The sequence below is a fragment of the Thalassophryne amazonica genome, chromosome 21, assembly GCF_902500255.1.
Source record: "Thalassophryne amazonica chromosome 21, fThaAma1.1, whole genome shotgun sequence".
NCBI lineage: Eukaryota > Metazoa > Chordata > Actinopteri > Batrachoidiformes > Batrachoididae > Thalassophryne > Thalassophryne amazonica.
The window spans coordinates 15235502-15258156 of NC_047123.1; the positions used below are offsets into that span (position 1 = coordinate 15235502).

Sequence of the window (22655 nt, forward strand, 5' to 3'; positions counted from 1 at the left end):
AACAACTCGCCGGTACAGACAAATGTATCCAACACGTTAGTACCAAAACCTGCAGTTCGTTGAACGGCCATTTGAGGCTGCATACAAAAGAAAGCCAATACCCATAGAACCCCATGTTAAAACATCACAGCTGAGACAAACATGTTACATCATGGACATACATTTTTTTTTTTTACAGTGTCGAGATAGTTTTCTTGTTCATGACAACTGAATTTTTATACAGCTCACAGTTTACATTTTATATAGCCATAAATTTATCCAGGATTACGAGCACGGTCAAAGAGAAAAGCCAGCAAGCTAATTACCAAGCATTTTATTACAAATATTTGAGATAACATGCCTTTCTGGGCAGTCTGTTGTACTAACAAACCATCTCGGAAGTCTGATGAAGTATTTCTGGTGAGTGAAATTGTAATATTTAATTTTATGTTCACATTGTTAGCACCAATTAGCAGAGAACTAGTTAGGCAATATTAGTTACACCCATAGTGTCACAATAATAGCACTTAGCACATTTAGGGTTCTAGTGCCTTGTGTGTTACTTTGATGCACAACACAGCAGCCAAGATAGTTTCAGCATTAGTTGGTATCACAAAAGTCAGTGACACACATACACATACACAATGACAGTCACAGATATTTGAATGAAAGAAATAGACAAATAACTACAATAAGGCAGAATTAGTATAGTTATCTAATAAAGTGAATAAGCCTAGCTTTCTGCCATGGTAAGCTGATATTGAGGAGGACAAATGCAAACAATGATCAGTTCTATTTGGTTCTACCTGACCACCAGAGGGCGGTGCTTAGCACCTGGTTTATCGCATGTGAAGAGGTCGAGATCTCATACCAACAAAGTCACGTTAGTGGGTGTGACCTGGGTGCTGTCAGTGAACAATATACGATAACACCTGCTCCGTTACAGCAGCTGTAGCCGGGACATACCACGCTGACTTTGACCGCTGTAGTGTTTGTGTTCTTTGCTCTCTGCTACGTTGCCATTTGGGGCTGTAACCTTGTGACAACTGGCTGGGAGTCTGAGGCACTGTGAGAGTTTTCTGCTCCTTGCCACAAGCATCCCATAGCGCATAGTGAAGTACACAGTAAATTTTGCAGAGTAGAAACAGTTGATTTGACAAGAGGGTATAGCTGATTTCACTCTATAATAGAGTTAGCTGTTTGGCCCCTCTGAGCACAGAGGACAGCCATAATGTCCATCATGTCTTGAGGCTGGACACGTGAAACAAGCAATCACAGATGTCTGCTTCAATTGCATTTCTATACTATTGGCTGAGAAGTTGGCCAAACTGGCCAGGTATGAAACAGAGATGCTCTCTGCAACACTGGCCCCCAAATCATGTAAGTGCCCACATGTTGAGGCTCTTACTGCTACAGAAAAGAAGAGTAGCTATGACCTAATCTTGTCCAATAATGTCGACACGCTAGCCTCTGAATTTACTCAGATGAAGTCGCTGCTCCTTAGTCTGTAGCCTCCTATGGCTTCTGCTATTCCTTTCACAGAGCAGTTAGCGCCTTCCTATGAATATAGTGAGGAGGAGTGAGGATATATAGGGAGGAGGTGACTCCCCCCCACTACTAACCATCGTGTTGAGGATGCTACATCTATCGCAGCATCCGAGTTATTATTTAGTGTGGACCAGACAGGTCAGTTTGAGGGCCAAGAAGAGGGGGGCCATTCCCCTTCTTCCGTAATGGACTCCCACACCTTGGACATAGGCCTTGTCCACACGTAGCAGGGTTTTTGTAAAACTGAATATCCTGCCGCCTCCGTCTAGAGTACTCCGCCTCATTTATAGAAAAAATTCTTCCACGCCTAACCGCATAAGTGCGTATTTAAGCACATGGCAGACCTTTAGGTGGCAGAAGTTCCCCAAATTCTATCCAATCAGAGTAAGCGTCCATCTGTTGATGTCACTTCCACAAAATGTGAAACATGTGGTGCCAGGCTCGTTCGTGTAGACCGATAAGGAGCCAGAATTGCTCTTAAACATAGTTTTGGAATATAAAGTCAGCAAGACAAGAAAATGTTGATTGGGAGTCTTGTCAAAGCAAGTACGTGGACATACTGACACTGTTTTTGGAACAATATGCTGCGAAGACCTCCAATGAGTTTCCCCATGGAAGGGGAGAGCTAACGCGGGCTACCCTGACCACAAAAATTAAGGCAATCAGGGCCAAATATCACCTGGCTGTTGACAGCGGACTCAGGAGTGTGTATGGGAGAGTCGCTCTGCTTTATTTTGAGCTATGTGAACAAATATGGGGCGCTTCCCCCGCCACTACAGCCATATCGTCTGGCATTAAAACAAATGACTTGGATGATAGCCTCCCTCTCTGTTCCCTCGCCTTCTACATCCTCCTTGTGCACCACGGGGCCATGCGAGGCTGTGTCAGACACTGAGTAGGAGAGCAGTGTGACAACCGCAGTGAAACAGAGGAGAGACCAGCTTCAGGTGTGTACTTACAGTGACTCATTATAAATTTTGGCAGTTTAGCTTAGCAGTGCATGTAAATATAGAAATGAATGATTTATTGCCATAATGTCATTTCAAGAGGTTAAAATAGAATGAAACTAATGTAAAATATTTTCTTCTGATTTCTTTTTGTTTCTGCCTGAAGAGAATATGTAAATTTCCACAGTCATTGATGATATGGGGCTGCATGTCAGGTAAAGGCACTGGGGAGATGGCTGTCATTACATCATCAATAAATGCACAAGTTTACGTTGATATTTTGGACACTTTTCTTATCCCATCAATTGAAAAGATGTTTGGGGATGATGAAATCATTTTTCAAGATGATAATGCATCTTGTCATAAAGCAAAAACTGAAAACATTCCTTGCAAAAAGACACATAGGGTCAATGTCATGGCCTGCAAATAGTCCGGATCTTAATCCAATTAAAAATCTTTGGTGGAAGTTGAAGAAAATGGTCCATGACAAGGCTCCAACCTGCAAAGTTGATCTGGCAACAGCAATCAGAGAAAGTTGGAGCCAGATTTATGAAGAGTACTGTTTGTCACTCATTAAGTCCATGCCTCAGAGACTGCAAGCTGTTATAAAAGCCAGAGGTGGTGCAACAAAATACTAGTGATGTGTTGGAGCGTTCTTTTGTTTTTCATGATTCCATAATTTTTTCCTCAGAATTGAGTGAGTCCATATTTTTTTCCCTCTGCTTGGTCTATAAAAGTAACCGTTACTGACTGCCACAATTTTTTTTCCCTGATTTCTTATAGTGCTTCTTAAAGCCAGAAAGTTGCCATTTGAAATGACTTTAGTTTTGTGTCATGTCTGTGATCTGCTTTTTTTCTACAAAATTAAACAACTGAATGAACATCCTCCGAGGCCGATGATTCCATAATTTTTGCCAGGGGTTGTAGCTTTACACACCTGGCGAACAATTTTTGAGACAACCTGCCTTGACAATCCAAATGCATTTTCTGTTTTTTGGACTCTCCCTTTGTCAGCTAAATAGTACAGCGTGCAGGCAACTTTTTTTAGAACACTGACCGGTGATCGCATAACAGTAGACTGCCCTTCAATGTGAGGACGCAATAACTCCAACAATGACAGGAGCGAGGATGCTGGTGCTGACAGTGACACAGAGCCTGAGTGATGCTTCGCTCCAGGCTTTCACCTACATATCATGAGAACTTGGCAGGTTGATGTCCACCCTGACCATTGCCCAACGCTAATTGTGGTTGGCCCAATCCCTATTGCCTGGGGCATGCAGGCAATCACTATGCACCCTGCCTGTCACCCTAGGCCAGGTTTTTGGGTCTACAGCCCAACAAACCTTGGAGTGTGCCGTTCAGGCAAATGAGTCACGCCAGCAATTTGCGTTATTACAACGAACTCCCAGGCACCAACCTAAGCATGCAGGTGGCTTCCACTCCATGAACGGATGTGCTCCCTGGGAACGGGGTCCGGCTCATCAGCCTTCCCAGCAGTCCACCTCTCAGCCACCTACAAGTAGACCTCCCAGAAATGACTGGTGGGATCGACACTCAGGAAACAGCTTGACTGGTGGTGGGCCTTGGTCTCAGACCAATGGGTGGTTTCCCAATTGGTCAGGGGCTACAATATTCAGTTCAGTCATCCTCCCCCCAAGTTCAATGGGGTAAAAGTTACAGTTGTTACAGACCAGAGAGGTCTCTTGTTGTCAGGCAGGAAATTTTGGAGCTCCTGAAGAAAGTAGCCATAGAACAGTTCCAGAGTTCAGATCAGTTAAGAGCGTTCTATTCAATTTTTTTTCTAGTTTCAAAAAAGGATGTTGGGTTTCATCCTATTCTCGACCTCAGAAATTTAAGTCATTACTTGAAGGTGCAGTGTTTTCGGATGTTCACCAATTTGTCAGGGGGACTGGTTTACCAGTGTGGACCTGAAGGACACCTATTTACACATCCCGGTGTCATTTCACCAGAGGCAGTTCCTCCGGTTTGCCTTTGAGGGATGGGCCTACCAGTTCCAAGTCCTACCATTCGGACTCTCCCTCTCTCCCCGTATGTTCACCAGGTGCACGGCAGCAGGACTCTCTCCTTTGCATGGGGTACGGATTCTTCCGTACCTAGATGACTGGCTTGTGTGTGCTCTGAGCCGGAAGCAAGCACTTTGACCCTACTGAACCACGTGTCGCAGCTACGGCCCTCTGTCAATTTCACAAAGAGCTCCGTGACTCCTGTTTTTGCACCCCTTACAAATTTGGCTCAACAGCCTGGGCCTCCACCCCAAGCTGCATCAAAATAGGTCTATGTGTCTTCCCGACCATTTCCTTTGACATCTTCAGCCCTGGGAAGGCAGGGAATTCATAACACATGGTGTTCTGCTGGGCTGTCTGCCCCACCAGGAGGTCATTGCAACAGATACCTCACTTTCAAGTTGAGGTGCAATGTGGAACCACAGAATGGTCAGGGTCATCTGGATCCCTTGGCAGAGGCTTCAGCACATCAATGTGCTAGAGCTATGGGCTGTCCGGCTAGCTCTGAGGCATTTCTCCCCCACCTTAGAGGGGAAACTTGCTTGTTTGGTCAGACAACACATCAACAGTCTACCACATAAACCATCAAGGGGGCACCAGGTCTGTTCATTCCCAGAGGTTTCTCCAGTGGGCTTTGCCTCACAGAGTCTCAGAGCTGTGCATCTGCTGAGTGCTGCAAATTTGCTCTCATGACAAAAACTGCCACCACCAGAATGAACCTGAATGTGGTTCAGATGATCTGGGAAAGGTAAGCAAGGCGATCGGTTTGCCTCAAACACCACAACACACTGTTGCCTGTGGTTCTCTCTCTTGGAACCGAACAGCCCCTTGGGCCAAGACGCTCTGGCTCACCTTTTGGCTAGGTCACCACATCTTCTGTTGATCACACTGACAGTACACACGATATGCATGAGCAATTACAGTTTTGCTGGTGCCCCCATGCTGCTTGGGCAGGACATGGTTCCCCATGATTCTAATGCTCCTCAGCGAGGAGGAGTGTCCTCTCCCTCCGAGGAGCGACCTTTTGTTGCAGTTGGGGAGGTGCATTCAGCATCCTTACCCAGAATGCCTTCAGCTGCATGTGTGGCCCCTGAAGGGCCAGACTCCATGCTGAACTCTTGTGATCAAGCTGTTGTACACTGTACTGAATGCTTGTGCATCCTTCACAATAGAGGGAAGCTTTGTAACCACTGGTGCAGCACACAGGGTGTAGACCCAGAGCACTGATTTCACTGATGAACTTACCCCATCTGCTCAAAGTGATGTTAATCAGTGAAAACACCTACTGAAGTCATTGGCTGCAAAGAAAACCTGCACCCCCTTGGCCATTTCAGGAGTAGTTTGGACACCAGTGGGGTAGAACATTAACAACACTGGCATGACCTATGTGGTCCAAATAAAAACCAGAACCCGCTCATGTGTCTTGAAGTTACCAAGCTAACAAGCTAATTTGCAATTATTTTGCTAACTTTTGTAGTTTGGACACCACTGTTCTACCCCTTTACCTATTACTTAAGGCTGGGGAGTTGGGCGAAGTCAGGCACGGCCAAAATGGGAATTTCCAAAACAAATCCACTTGAGCGCCAAGCCATTCAGAATTCCTATAAGTGATGTCATGGAGGGTTTGTCTATTATTTCTACATTCTGTGGTGTGACACAGGGAACTCATGAGATAAGAGCAACAATCTAAGGGTAATGACTGCAACCATGTATCAGATCAGTGCAATGGGAAGGGCTAATCTAACCAGCAAAGTGAGTCACACACTACAAAATATTACTGATGTGATGCGTCCTTTTGGTAACTTGCCTCTGCACTCACTCAGGTCTTGCAGCAAATGCTGAAACATCGCCATGGAAACTGTGCATATATGGACAGTAAGTACCAAATGCAGAATCTCCCATAAGAATCCTGCATCATTCAACAACTTAACAAAAACTCAAAGATATATAATATATATAAATGCAGTGACATAAAACAGAGAAAAGCCTGTCATCTTTTGATGACCAGTGTTTTTAGCAATGCTGGACTGTCTAACACAAACACACCAGAAAGATTTAAATAATGGTTTCCTGATCATTGAATAGCTCATGCTAATCAGAGTTTTATTAGTAGTAAACTTTTATTTCTTTATATGCAGAAACACACACACACACAAAAAAATCTCCATATAAAGAATGATATCTCACATGTATTCTGATTTCTGAATTTCAGCACAAAGAACAAAAAACCCTCTTTTGAAGACTGTCCTGATGTTTGCCTGAGCACAAGTGAAACCTTCATTCACACTTTAACACGTTTACTGTCAGCACAAAGGTTATGTGATCACTGACAGGTTTCCTCAAAAAGTGGCTTCAACAGAGAGACAGATGAAGACCATCAAGTGTTGGTGTTGCTCAGGATCTGGAGATGGATTTAAGATCTTTGCTGTTGCAGTTCAGTATGGTTGGGGGTTCTTTTTAGGTTATTCCCTGCCCTGTCCTCATGTTGTCTGTGGATGTCTGCTTGACAGTGCGTGTGTGAAGGGGTGAGTGGTTTAGTCTGTCCTGTGTGAAGGTGTGTGTGAGCGGGTGCATGGTTCTGCCTGTCCTCAGTGGGGGCCCCTGTGGTCTGTGAGTGTGTGCTTCATCTCCAGTTGTGTGTGTGTGTGGTCATACGTGTGCATGAGGTCCATTTGTCTTCGATGTGCTCCTAACCCCATGGTCTGTGGGTGTGTGCTGGTATGAGCCTTTTCCTATTGCCGATTCCGTTTGCCAGTTAGGCACAGTTGTCTTGGTCTTGCCTGACGGCTGCGAGTGGCCTCTGTCAGTATGTGTGGGCCCCAGCCCTTGTGATCTGGCGACAGTATGTTCTGTTATGTAGTGTCTGAATGCATCTATTCAGATTTGTCTCATCTCCCTTTTATTATTTTTCCGCTTAAACGTATCTCATGATCAGGTATGAGTGTTGGGTTTTGCACTGTCAGTTCTCACGGTCTATCACGTTCCGTTGTCTTTTTGTTTCCGAGTGATTTTTTGATTGTGGAGGTGTCGGGGTTTTGATGTTTAATTCTGGATTTGGTCTGATCTCCAAATTTCTCTGGATGGTTGTTTACTTATTAGTTTCTGATGTCACTTTAAGAACGCTCCGGTTCTCCCGCCCTCACTGTGATTAATCAGTTCTTGTATTTTTAAGTCACTCTCTTATGCGTCACTGCTGGCCGCTTACCTTTCGTCAGTCCTCCATCTCTGAACCCACTTGTCATTCGTCTGCACTTGTTAGTTTTGTCAGTATTCCATCGCTGTGATGTTTGATAGTTTTTTGTTTGTGTGTTTTTGGAGAGTTTGTTGTATTTTTGGATTGTGCCACGGAGTGTTTTTGTCACAATTACATACCACCATCACATGGAAATCAAAGCTACTGGCTTTTGCACTTAACCCTTTGAGTCGCGCAGTCTGCATCTTGTGGCCCATGCCTGACTTTGTCGCTCTGACCATAACATTTTACTTTCACTTACATAGCAAGATGAGGAATTTTTCATAATTTCTATCTATTTCTCAGGAATTAATACATTAAAGCAGCGGCAACAACAAGCAATTCATTATGAGGTTTTTAGTTGGCAAAGAAACAGACAATAAATGCACACCAGTTTGCGAGAGGTGAAAGTCAAGTCTGTGAGGGTGCTGGTCCCACTCTTTGCTGCATCCACCACACCACAGAACCACTTTGTGTCCTGGGTGGCAACAATTGAGGCAGACAACTGGTCCATCCACAGCATTCGAAAGTAGACATCCATCTGTCACAGCCAGGTGAAACATAAGCATCCCCTGGACCTTCTCTAGCTGCTGGGGTCCTCAACATGGAGGCACCTGTGTGCATGATCACGCCCAGATTAATGCACCACATGGCCAAAATGTCACAGGTGACGTTTCCTCCAAATGGAAGTTATTTGAGTCTCTCTAAGTAACCATTTGTTTGACTCAGTCATTCCAGCAGTACCCAAGAATCCTCTAAAGAGACCTGGTACCAAAATCATTCAGTTGTCCACATCTCACAACACAGTAAAACAGAAAGCTGCAGGTGTAAATGGGTGTGCTCTCAAGCAGGACCCCAATGCAGAAAGATGCACCGGATATTCCAGTCCAGAGTTCCTTATTTAAGCAAAAACAGAGAACTAGGAACAAAACTTAAGTCCATGACATGACGGGGCAAATGGCTTGAGAGACAGCCTGAGAGTAATGCAGAATACTAACTGACAGTAACATAACAGTGCTCTGCAAAAACAGTCTGATCTCAGTAACAATGAATTCCCGTAGCAAAAGGGTTAGTGCTAATACAGCAGGCACAAAAAAAAAAAAAAAAAAAAAAAAAAAAAAACAAACAAACAAAAAAGCAAACTGAGTAATTACAGACGCCAGTCAAAAATAAAAATAAGAAAAGTGCAGTCATGAAGAACAGAGGAGCCAACAGTAACAGAAAACGGGGGGGGGGGGGGGGGGGGGGCACAAATTAAATACTGTAACAAATGATTGCCAATAGGAATCAGCTGGGAAATTGATCACTGAAATCACGAGACTGTCTAACGGCACAGGAGTGATGATGCTGAAAGAAGAAACAAGAGGGCATTAAGAGAGCAAGGAGAGAAAAACAGGGAGCTGGGAAAACTGAAATATAGAAAGCAATGAGAACAGGGAACAACATCGGGGTTAACATGACCACAACCTAACCAAAATGTTACCCATGACAAGGAAAAATTAACCAGATAACCCAGAGAATAATACTAAAAATAGAATAAATCAAAGCACAAAAACACATCAATCACATGCCTTGAAAACAACATTTTTGTAGAAGTAACAAGCATCATAGTGTGATAGTAATGGCTAACATTAGCATGACCAAATGGCTCCTTTGTGAGCATTTTATGACAAATACCTGTAATAATTATTGATGTGTAAATAACACTGGATGGGTCATTGGCACACACACTCCATACAAACCTCTGAAGAAAACAAGCAGCCATCTTACCACTCACAGGTTATGTGGTAAGATGGCTGTGCCCTTGCATGGCTGATGTCGTACTTGACCAGTCGTTCTCACTGTGTTTGGTACAGTAACACTACCTCTAACCTTAGTGACATGAAATTTGGGGTTCCACAGGGGTCTGTCTTCTTTTCCCCCTTTATATAGCACGTCTTGGGCACATATTGCGGCGTTTTGGGATTACCTTTCACTGCTATGCAGATGATACTCAGTTATACATGCCGATAACTGCTGGTAATCTCGTTCACATAAAATCCTTAGAAGATTGCCTTGCAGCAGTGAGAAGCTGGATGTCTAGAAACTTCCTACTTTTAAACACTGATAAAACTGAAATGATGGTTCTTGGTCCAGTGAGACATCGGCATCAATTTGACCAGTTAACGCTCAGCCTCAGCTCGGGTATCATACATCACACTGACAAAGTGAGGAACCTTGGGGTAATTTTTGATCCTTCGTTGTCCTTTGGCCTCCACATTAGAAATATTACTAGGACTGCTTTCTTCCAGCTGCAAAATATCACGAATATTCATCCCATCCTGTCTATGGCTGATGCTGAGACCCTGATCCATGCATTTATCTCTTCTAGATTGGACTACTACAATGTTCTATTTTCTGGTTTACCGCAGTCTAGCATTAGGGGTCTCCAATTGGTTCAAAATGCTGCAGCCAGACCTTTGACACGAAGCAGAAAGTACAACCACATTACACCCATTTTGGCATCCCTTCACTGGCTTCCTGTCCCAGTGAGATCAGATATTAAGGTTCTGCTACTAACCTATAAAATTATTCGTGGACTGGCACCTCCCTACCTAGCTGACCTAATTAAACCTTACGTACCGGCCTGGGTTTTACGTTCTCAGGGTGCAGGACTACTTTGTGTCCCTAAGGTGAATAAGAAGTCTGTGGGTCACAGAGCTTTCTCTTATCGTGTCCCTGTTCTGTGGAATGATCTCCCTGCGTCAATAAAACAGTCAGATTCTGTGGAGACTTTCAAGTCCAGACTTAAGATGCACTTATTTTCCCTTTCATATGGCTAGCATACTGGTACAGTTTTGTCGTACGCTTTTTACTCTTAATTCATTTATTACTAATTGGAGCGGGCTGCGGCCTCAACTTTACCTAAATTCTGGGTCTTTTAGTGAAGTTTAGGGCTAGTGGCCGACGATCACCTTAGTATTTCTCTGTTTTTCTTGTTGTTTAATGCTGGCAAATTATACAGTATTTTTTTTGTCTTTCTGATACCTGACTCTGTTTTTTCTCTCTGTTTAAGGTGCAGCTCCATCCAGAGATGGAGCTGCAGAGATGCTTAAAGCAGATAACCCGTAAGTTGGAGAGGAAATGGCGTCTCACTAATTTAGAAGATCTTCACTTAGCCTGGAAAAAGAGTCTGTTGCTCTATAAAAAAGCCCTCCGTAAAGCTAGGACATCTTTCTACTCATCACTAATTGAAGAAAATAAGAACAACCCCAGGTTTCTTTTCAGCACTGTAGCCAGGCTGACAAAGAGTCAGAGCTCTATTGAGCTGAGTATTCCATTAACTTTAACTAGTAATGACTTCATGACTTTCTTTGCTAACAAAATTTTAACTATTAGAGAAAAAATTACTCATAACCATCCCAAAGACGTATCGTTATCTTTGGCTGCTTTCAGTGATGCCGGTATTTGGTTAGACTCTTTCTCTCCGATTGTTCTGTCTGAGTTATTTTCATTAGTTACTTCATCCAAACCATCAACATGGTTATTAGACCCCATTCCTACCAGGCTGCTCAAGGAAGCCCTACCATTATTTAATGCTTCGATCTTAAATATGATCAATCTATCTTTATTAGTTGGCTATGTACCACAGGCTTTTAAGGTGGCAGTAATTAAACCATTACTTAAAAAGCCATCACTTGACCCAGCTATCTTAGCTAATTATAGGCCAATCTCCAACCTTCCTTTTCTCTCAAAAATTCTTGAAAGGGTAGTTGTAAAACAGCTAACTGATCATCTGCAGAGGAATGGTCTATTTGAAGAGTTTCAGTCAGGTTTTAGAATTCATCATAGTACAGAAACAGCATTAGTGAAGGTTACAAATGATCTTCTTATGGCCTCGGACAGTGGACTCATCTCTGTGCTTGTTCTGTTAGACCTCAGTGCTGCTTTTGATACTGTTGACCATAAAATTTTATTACAGAGATTAGAGCATGCCATAGGTATTAAAGGCACTGCGCTGCGGTGGTTTGAATCATATTTATCTAATAGATTACAATTTGTTCATGTAAATGGGGAATCTTCTTCACAGACTAAAGTTAATTATGGAGTTCCACAAGGTTCTGTGCTAGGACCAATTTTATTCACTTTATACATGCTTCCCTTAGGCAGAATTATTAGACGGTATTGCTTAAATTTTCATTGTTACGCAGATGATACCCAGCTTATCTATCCATGAAGCCAGAGGACACACACCAATTAGCTAAACTGCAGGATTGTCTTACAGACATAAAGACATGGATGACCTCTAATTTCCTGCTTTTAAACTCAGATAAAACTGAAGTTATTGTACTTGGCCCCACAAATCTTAGAAACATGGTGTCTAATCAGATCCTTACTCTGGATGGCATTACCCTGACCTCTAGTAATACTGTGAGAAATCTTGGAGTCATTTTTGATCAGGATATGTCATTCAAAGCGCATATTAAACAAATATGTAGGACTGCTTTTTTGCATTTACGCAATATCTCTAAAATCAGAAAGGTCTTGTCTCAGAGTGATGCTGAAAAACTAATTCATGCATTTATTTCCTCTAGGCTGGACTATTGTAATTCATTATTATCAGGTTGTCCTAAAAGTTCCCTAAAAAGCCTTCAGTTAATTCAAAATGCTGCAGCTAGAGTACTGACGGGGACTAGAAGGAGAGAGCATATCTCATCCATATTGGCCTCTCTTCATTGGCTTCCTGTTAATTCTAGAATAGAATTTAAAATTCTTCTTCTTACTTATAAGGTTTTGAATAATCAGGTCCCATCTTATCTTAGGGACCTCGTAGTACCATATCACCCCAATAGAGCGCTTCGCTCTCAGACTGCAGGCTTACTTGTAGTTCCTAGGGTTTGTAAGAGTAGAATGGGAGGCATAGCCTTCAGCTTTCAGGCTCCTCTCCTGTGGAACCAGCTCCCAATTCAGATCAGGGAGACAGACACCCTCTCTACTTTTAAGATTAGGCTTAAAACTTTCCTTTTTGCTAAAGCTTATAGTTAGGGCTGGATCAGGTGACCCTGAACCATCCCTTAGTTATGCTGCTATAGACGTAGACTGCTGGGGGGTTCCCATGATGCACTGTTTCTTTCTCTTTTTGCTCTGTATGCACCACTCTGCATTTAATCATTAGTGATCGATCTCTGCTCCCCTCCACAGCATGTCTTTTTCCTGGTTCTCTCCCTCAGCCCCAACCAGTCCCAGCAGAAGACTGCCCCTCCCTGAGCCTGGTTCTGCTGGAGGTTTCTTCCTGTTAAAAGGGAGTTTTTCCTTCCCACTGTAGCCAAGTGCTTGCTCACAGGGGGTCGTTTTGACCGTTGGGGTTTTACATAATTATTGTATGGCCTTGCCTTACAATATAAAGCGCCTTGGGGCAACTGTTTGTTGTGATTTGGCGCTATATAAAAAAATTGATTGATTGATTGAGATGGGAGTTGTATTCGTGTTGGCGATCCTCCTGTCCTGTGCGCCAATAGCATTTCTTGTATATTTGTCTGTGAATTGTTCTGTAATTTATGTTTGTAGCATGGCCCAAGCAGTGGGTCACCCCTTTGAGTCTGGTCTGCTTGAGGTTTCTTCCTCAGAGGGAGTTTTTCCTTACACCTGTTGCTCTGGGGGATGGTAAGGTTAGACCTTGCCTGTGTGAAGCGCTTTGAGGCAATGCTGTTGTGATTTGGCGCTATACAAATGAAAATAAATTGAAATTGAAAATTGAAATGTGGACCGCACAGACAGCTTATTAGAACATCAACAATTTAGAGTAATAACTGAGTTGATTCTCTCATTTCCTTCTTTCTGTTCTCCAGTTAAAGTAACCTTCATCCCTCAATCAATGTGTGCCATGATGAGCTATTTCATTTATTTCCTTTCTTTCTTTTAGTACTTTGACACATTTGTTCCTTCTATTCTCAATTACTCATATCTCACTGGGACAAATAATTCTACAAATTATGATTCTTTAATCAACGTTTATACACATTTTGTGTAATCATCAGCAAGAATAGATAGATATCTAGATAGATATGTACCACATCAAAAACAAAAGTGAACAACAAAAGTGGATGATTACAAAAATCATAATGGATAATATAGCAATAGCAGATTTTTTAAAACAGTTGCACTGAAAGAATAAAACACACTTAACTAGTTACCGTAGAGTTGGTTTTCTCTTGCAATGACATTTCTTACACACAGCTCTATGAGCTTGAGCCTAATATTAGTAATAAAGCTTGTAACAACAACGCCTAAAGCTCTAAAACTATGCACAAGAAAACCTGATAAATGTCTTAAAATAGTTCATCCAACACAAAAATCAACATGTGGCTACATACATCCGCTTATTATTATTATCTATGTCTATACGCTGGAATAAGGGATAGAAGATAGATGTTCATTACTTTCCATTTCAATCATACTCACAGGTGAAATGTTCGTCCACAGCCTTTGAAATGGTGATTTGCAGTTAATAGCTGCACATGAAGGCATTTTTGGCAAAATCATAAAGAATAAAATTGTGTGCGCCTGATCAAAGATGGGTAGAAAAGACCCTTCAGGAGCGGTACATGTGAGTGGTAATATGGCTGCCGATTTGCTTCAGAAATATTGGCGCTGGAATAAGGGATAGAAGATAGATGTTCATTACTTTCCATTTCAATCATACTCACAGGTGAAATGTTCATCCACAGCCTTTGAAATGGGGATTTGCACAGTTTATAGCTGCACATGAAGGCATTTTTGGCAAAATCACAAAGAATAAAACTGTGTGCGCCTGATCAAAGATGGGTAGAAAAGACCCTTCAGGAGCGGTACATGTGAGTGGTAATATGGCTGCCGATTTGCTTCAGAAATATTGGCCAATGAGCTATCCAGTGTTATATACAGATCAGTAGTAATATGACTTATTCTGTGGCTAATTGGCCTAACTACTACACCAACACTGCTGCCTTCAAAAACTCACAAACATACAGAGCCAGACATGAGGTTGTTCACAGTATAGATTATATTACTGCATTATTTTATCCACTAGCGTGCTGCCCGTGGGGATCCACAGGCTCTAGATTGGGTAGGGTTTAGAAAATAGGTAGCTGACATTTTTCAAGGGTGGTAATAAATTAAGCAAAACTTGTATAATGCGTTGCAACAATGTGAGCTCAGAGTGTTTTTAGAAAGAAGAGGAATTCAACCCTTTTATTTCCTGTTAATTATGTAATTTTTTTAATGTTAATTTACTGTCTTAATGTATTTATAAATTGTTTAGGTTCTTGTTTTCATATGTACATTATTATTATTATTATTATTACCGTTTCATTATTACTTCTATTTTGTCATTTGATGTTTAGGCTGTTATCATATGCACACTATTATTATTATCATGATTATTATTATCCATATTATTATTAATATTTTGTTATTACTTTTTTTTTGTCATTTGATTTTTAAATGGACCACAGTGGAAAAAAGTGTTTCCACATTGTGTCATCCACATATTTTTTAATGTATTTACAATTAACAATTATGTACTTACTAAATAAAATAACATGCATGCACTCAAGCTTTCAATATAAATCCTGCTAACACCCACCTCTTTCTGGCTTGTGCACAAAAGTATTGCATACCCAAATGCCATTGGCCAGTAAAATAATGTTATAAATCCCACACGTATGTGTATGTCGCATTTGAAAGCTCTTGTCTTGTAGTTTCTGCTGATATGTGCATGAACTCTGTAAGCGCTACACAAATTGAGTAATGTAACTTCAAACGTCCAAAATTTCATTTTTTTTCTGCTTGAATAAAAAAGTAATTATTACCACCTTGTATCATGGATATATTTCAAACACACTACACTTGTTATGTTCTGGACAATAACTGTGTGCAATATCAGATCTCTAGTCATAAGCACTGTGAAACTGAGCCTTTTTGTATGTAAAAGTGGCATTTGGCACAATTGATCCACATTAGCTCCAAAAGTGCCAAACAGGATTATTTGTATTTTATGACTAATTTGACCATAATAAATATATTTCCATATTAACATGGATGAAAATTTCCATTCAAGCAATTTCTTTTTCAATATTTAAAATTTTCATATAGCATTCACTCCTGTGCACCCTCTGCCCTCACTCTGCTGTGTCTATCACTTTTCCGCACGCTCATGCAAGCTGCCTTTGTAGCTAAAGACTACGATTCCCATGGTGCACTGGAAAGCTTATCTCATTGGCTAACAGAAAATATGAGTCATAGTTTTGATACTCACTGGGCTTGCTGACTCTGATTGGGCAAACGTGGAAGTGCCTTGGAGCGCATGTTTTCCAAACAAGCATCCACCAGACGAATGTGCGTACAGAGAACGGAGCTTACGGTGGATTTAGAGAGCAAACAGGTTAGTGAATAAGCCCAAGTCACATGGAAAATCCAAACGTGTCGAAAACCGGTTGCTATACATGAGAAAGACGTGTTTTTATCGTCATATTTTTGCTTTTCGTGGAGTAAAATGGACTTTGATGGATTATAACAACATTCAACATTACGTTATGGGACAACTGGATATGATTTTTCTGTAGAGAGTCACAAACAAAATGAGCCCACTTATAGCCGGATTCAACTTGTTTTGGAGGTCCAAAAGACCCGGACAAGGTAAGAATGGAAAATTATGAATTCTAATATTAATATCAAATTATTAGTTATTGGCATTTGTGGTGGATGGTTGTCTTAGATTGGAGTTGATGTTCATTTTCTTTGAGAATGTCTGATTCTAAAGAGGTACAACATGCAGGCATTGGTTTAAATATGAATGTGCAAGAATGGGCGTTACAAAATATTGTGCAAAACCCCACCAAGCTCGGGTGGTGGTTGAATAGGGGATAAAGATGATTTACCGACCCCTGCTGGAATGGCGTGAGTCCAGAATGTATTTAGTAATGTTAGCTAATGTCCGTAACTTCTCCAAAAATATTAGTCCCATCAACATTCGGCTTTGTCGACATTCATCCTTCAACCAAAATACATAAGCATACCAAACAGCAAATGTCTGTTCTCCCCAGTTTCTCCTTGATCGAAGTTACACACACACACACACACACACACACACACACACACACACACACACACACACACACACACACACACACACACACACACACCTTTTTGTCTTTTCCACAATGATTAAAATTATCGTGACAGGGTTTTTGAACTCACTATTACTAACCCTCTCCTACCCCCAACCCTAACCATAACCACCCGACTTTTCGGCACAATATGACGAACCCATAGATTAATGTATATTATGTGCTGCTGAATCACGACAAGCCCTAAGACTGGGTTGCGTTTCTTCAGTGTTTACTGCATCGCAGGTATAATACATAGAAGAGTATTTAAATGTATTTAAATACCAAACAACACTGCATTAAGTGCTTCTGTGCAATACTTTCTTAGATATTAGTACTGTAAGAGTTTCACAAATGCAAGTTTTTTTTTTTTGCAACTGGAATCAACTAACACTTAACTTTAAAGTGTGAAAGTACTGCGAGCATAATGGGATCAAAGTGTCTTCCAGGTGGTGTAATATCTGCATGTGTGAAACCTGCCTAAAGGAAAACATGAAGCATTTTAGCTGGTCTACTGTTATTTCCAGATGGAACGTGTCTCATCAATTACTACACAGAAATATTTATGTTTTTCTCTTCACATATGCACTGACTGTCCACCCCACCACAGAGGTCAGGCACATCTCCAAAGCCCTGACCACTCTGAAGCATACCTCCACCCCATTCTTGGTCTCATACCACGGTACATCACCACCTACAAAGTTATGAATAATTAGAGACATGATGAGGCCTTATTATGAATATCTGAGATAATATGGCTTGCTTTATGGTTAGATAAATGAACAGGCCATCCTTACCGACCATTTGGCTCTAGCTCTTCAGAAAACCTATGGGTGACATCAGATGCCAGAACAACTCTGTGCCTGTGTTTCGATGGGTTCTGGTGGTCTATGCTATAATCACTTTCTACCTGCTCCCGGTAGCATTCCACAGACACAGCATAAGACCTTGCCTCATTTTAAAGCCAACACACCCCTGGGTACACAAATGACACATAATAAGCACAAGGCTACTCACTATTTATACGACAAGACAAACGGGTAGAAATATGACAACTGTGTCTTGTACACTTGGACAGACATTTGTGTCGTTCACTGCTTTGCATGTGTAACCTGAGTCATCCCTCGCTGGAGTCGAACTTGCAGGCCCTGGTGAAACCCAAGACCCCTAGAGTCTGTTGCTAGAATGTCTTTTGGCCTTTTGGAGTGATGTTTACTTCACAGCACCTCCTGCTGGGTATAGTGGCGCTATATCATCTTCTGCTTTGTGCCCATTGCTAAAATCATCCACGTCATTAGCTGCATTTCATTTCAGACATTTTGTTGTTGCACGTTTGGAAAGTCCAAAGGAATTCAGTACGTCTTGGACAGATCTCCATTCTAAGGTCGAAAGGACAAAATCTTTATAATCTTCAATGCAAAAAAGCACTTACATTTGTTCTCAATCTACCCACAAAATAATAATAATAAAAACAAATCCATCTGTGCCTAAAGTTGTGTCCATGCAGTTCACTGTCATGTCACTTTGAAGTGACTGCAGAAAGAACTTACATTTCAATGGATATTTTCTTAAACACACTTTGCAAGTCTTCCAGGCAGCATTAAGAGCAAAGCTCAATGAGAACAAAGACGAATGATCTAAACTAAAAAAAAAATATCATTCCTGTTTTTCTCTTTGCCAACATGTTCACTGTGCTGGAGAGCCTTTCCACATGTGGGAATTCAGAGGCGCACTGCTCTCTTAATTAGGCTGTTTTGTTATGTACTGCTCCATCTGTCAACTGAAGCAAAGACTGAGAAAGAAACCGAGGCAAGGCTCGGCTAAACTGAAGAGCCCTGCAAGGTGTGCACCAGACAATCCAAGAGTCAGTGTCAAGAACTGAGTTCTAATGAAGAACCTCCTGTTCATAACTACACTGAAGCCACATTACCCACTGAAGCCAAGACAGTGTGCTGTACGAGCAAAGTCAAAATGACTGCATTTTCTGGAATGTAAGTTGTTTAAAAGAAAAAACTATTTTGGGAGGTCCTGCAACTTATACTCCCATGCAACTTGTAGGTCCCCCCCCCAAAAAAAAAAAAAAAAAAAACACACACACACCGTGGTTATTGAGAATAAACATTTATATGGGGCTTTCCCAGAAATCAAAGCACTAAACAAACTATAATGATATAAGAATAAACACTGGGCAGCCTGGTGGCCAAGCGGTTACTGCACTTGTTTTGGGAACACAAGGTTTCCAGTTCAAGACCACTCGTGTCCGTTCTCCATGAAATTTGGACTTGCATTCAGAAGGGCGTCTGGCATAAAACGTGTCCCAAATGAACACACAGATCCATGTCAAAGCTACTATGGTGACCCAGAATGAAAGAGAGAAAGCAAAAGAACTGATGAACAAAAGAATAAACACCAATAATAAAGGTACACTACAATAATGCATAAAAATTTCAAATTAAGGAGCTAATTTAAACAACTCACTCGCGCTCTTATTGCAGCATTTCTAATGCTGCAGTCCACCAATCTGTGTCCATTTGACAATTTCCTTTGTCCAAACTATCAAATAATATCAGTATGTTGTCCAGCACATGCTAATTTGTCCATCTTGCTGATTTTTGGAAATGAAACGTCCTCATGTTAGCAGCCAGTCTGCTCTGTGTAAGCCTGATCCTGTCAAATCTCAGAAGCTAAGCACTGTGGTGCCTGGTCAGTACTTGGGTTGGGGACCTCTTCAAAACACCAGGAGCTGTGTGTGTTTGTCCTGGTAAGCCTGGCGTTGCATTAGGAAGGGTGTATAACTTGTGCCAAATACCAATCTGGATCTGCTATCCGCTGTGGCGACCCCGAACGCAACAGGAGCAGTCGAAAGGACGACAACAACAACAAGTCCTCATGTTAAGTAATAGCACAGACATTCATGTGCTACACTGAGTTTCTGCCAACTGTTAATCTCTGTTAAAAAAAAATAGTTATACACATACAAAAATGTGAATTTATACTCATGTCTGTTAATTTACACAATATAAAATGTTTTGCTGTGTTCCTAACTCCACTGTCACACCTTGACAGCTAGCGTATGCCAACCATATTAAAAATGCTGGCATACACGGGTGTACACCTAATAAGTTATGGTTAGTTAAGTTAAGTTTTGTGTAAGTTAACAGCATGTTTAAGCACGCTGACATACATCCTAATACAGTGAGTATGCTGAAAAATTTTGGGCATGCACAATACTTTCAATGTATGCCAGCCTATGGCTGATGTCTCCCACATACGCATAAGTTGTAGATAAATTATGCGATTGTTGACATACATCCACTGATTGACTAAAAGCTGCAGTCCTCATGCGAACAGTTTCAGACCGTTTCAAATATTAAAACCATTCACACACAGAATAAATATACAGTCTTAATCTTACCTGTTATGTCATTTCAGTCAGATTCATCATCACAACCTGACAAAAACGTATCCACATAAAGTGTCCTGGTTTTGAAAAAGCACATCTGAAAATAATGTAGTTCCTTGTCGTGGCTGAAGAAACGTAGAGTTTAAAAAGAAGTCCCTCTGTGTTTGCCTGCTCTTGGTGCGTTTCTCAGCCTGAACCAGAGAACATCGCACTGAAAAAAGAAAATGTTTGAACCAACTTAAAAAAAAGTGTTACAATTTGTAAAAAACCTGAATGAATTAAGTTGTTTGAACTTAAGTTTGTAAGTTAGAGTTGATTTAACTTTCAAACTTAAGTTCAAACAACTTTGTGTACCAAGACAATTAGCTTATTTTAAAAGTTGAACGAGTCACAGCGCTTCATTCATTCATGTCAGCATTTATTATAGACTTCAGTCGATTCTTCAGCATCCTGCATGCGATGAAAATAAATCCCATGATGCTCCATGGAGTGACGAGGCTACGTGGCAGTGTACGAGTGTTCATCAATATTTAGGTTCTCCTCTCTCTGCCAAACTAAAGGGTTCTACCAGTGGTAGAAAAGTAAACCAAGCCAGACTTAACTGTTCCGACCTGTACCATACCGAACAAGGATTGCTTGGTCGAAACAGGGCTGTCAGCATACGCTGGCTAAATCATCATGGTGTGACAGCTGCATAACTTATTAGATGTACACCCGCCTATGCCAGCATTTTTAATATGATCGACATACACTGGCTAAAAAATTAAGGTGTGACAGGGTCCTAAATGCCACCAATTTAACATTAATGTGCAGATTTACATAAAATAGTGTAGACACCATCACTCAGAGTTAATTTGTTTCTTGTTAGTGTAATTTATTCAGAATAAAAAGTTACAGGTCACTGAAGTCCCAGCAAGATGTTGCTGAGATGTCCAGGCCAGGTCATTCCATTTGTCTAATGCTCAAGATAAATAAGGGCTTGTTGCTGTGGCAACCTCTTATCAAGACACAGTGCTAAAAGGCTGTATTGTTGTGGTCTGTCGAGCCGATCTGGGGTTTCTGTGTTGATCTCCCCCTCCTTTCTGTGATTTCCTGCCAGTGGAGCAGATTGACTTCACCTGCAGGTGCGACACACCTGCTTTAATTAGCTGTGTCCTATTTAAGCCTGGGCTGAACTGGAGGACGCCGCCAGATCTTTCCATCCATGGAAGTGGTAACCTGGCCTCTTAGTAATGTTAATCTCTTGTTTGTTTTTTCCTAGTGTTTTTCTCTGTTCACTCAATGTTTTTTTTTTTTCCTCTTTGCAGTCCGCAGCCGCCACCCGCATCGCTGGCCCACCTGGTAACCTGTACTTGTGACTTCTCTACCAGTGATTCCACCTCCCGCTCTCCAGTTCATCCATACTATTTGCACACTCAATTGTTACCTTTGATTATTTGAGTCCGTCTTCAGTTGCTGGTCTGCTGCAACTTGCATTGGGAAGCCAAACAGTAGAAAAAAGGATATAAATGAAGCTAAAATATTAATGTTTAAAAAAATATATAATAAGGCAAATGCTCATCTGATTTCTTTCATTAGGACATCAACATCTGTAAAGCTAAAGCTAGCAGCAGAGAGAGCTGAAGCATAAAACCATTGGAGAACAGCAGGTAAAATATTTCTACAGTGGATCCATTCATTGCGCTTCCCAATGGAATATGCAATGTGTTTAATTTTGCCAACCTAGAAGCCTCTGAGCTCAGAGAAGTTGATGCTCAAGGCTTCATTTTTTTCCTCACTTTTTGCGAATGCAACTTCATAATACAGTGCTTGACAATGGTTTTCCAAAGTAATCTCTTGCCCATGTGGTTATATCAGTTATTGATTAATGAGAGTTGAAGCAATTCCATCTGAGGGATTGGAGATCACTGATGTTCATCTTAGACTTACATACTGAAATTCTGCCATATTCCCTGCCATATAAACCTTTGTTTACAGAAAAGATGAGAGGAGGTGGAACATGCTTTTATATAAATGTCTTGTATATAAATGAAGATTGGTGTACAGATGCCACGGTGCTGAAGAGGACATGCAGCCCTCAGCTGGAAACTTTTTTTCATAAACTGTTGTCCATTCTATTTACTGTGGGAGTTCTCGTTTGTGCTGGTCAGTGTGTATATTCCACCACAGGCATGCGTAACAGAGGCACAGCAGCAGCTCACTGACAAGATCACAGATGTGGAGAGGAAGTATCCAGACTCCCTACTCATCATTCTGGGGGATTTTAACAAAGCAAATCTCAGCCATGAACTCTGCAAATACAGACAACACATGTCCCACAAGGGACACAAACATTCTTGACCACTGCTACACCACAAGAAAGGACGCCTGTCGCTCTCTTACTCTCTGATCACTGTC

At 41.4% G+C, this 22655-nt stretch overlaps 1 protein-coding gene across 6 annotated transcripts in view; it reads right to left on the reverse strand.

Annotated features, from left to right (window-relative positions):
- The window catches only part of LOC117503122 (disks large-associated protein 2-like), a 425071-nt gene that overhangs the window by 268756 nt on the left and 133660 nt on the right, over positions 1 to 22655 (reverse strand). The gene's annotated exons all lie outside the window — the stretch shown is intronic.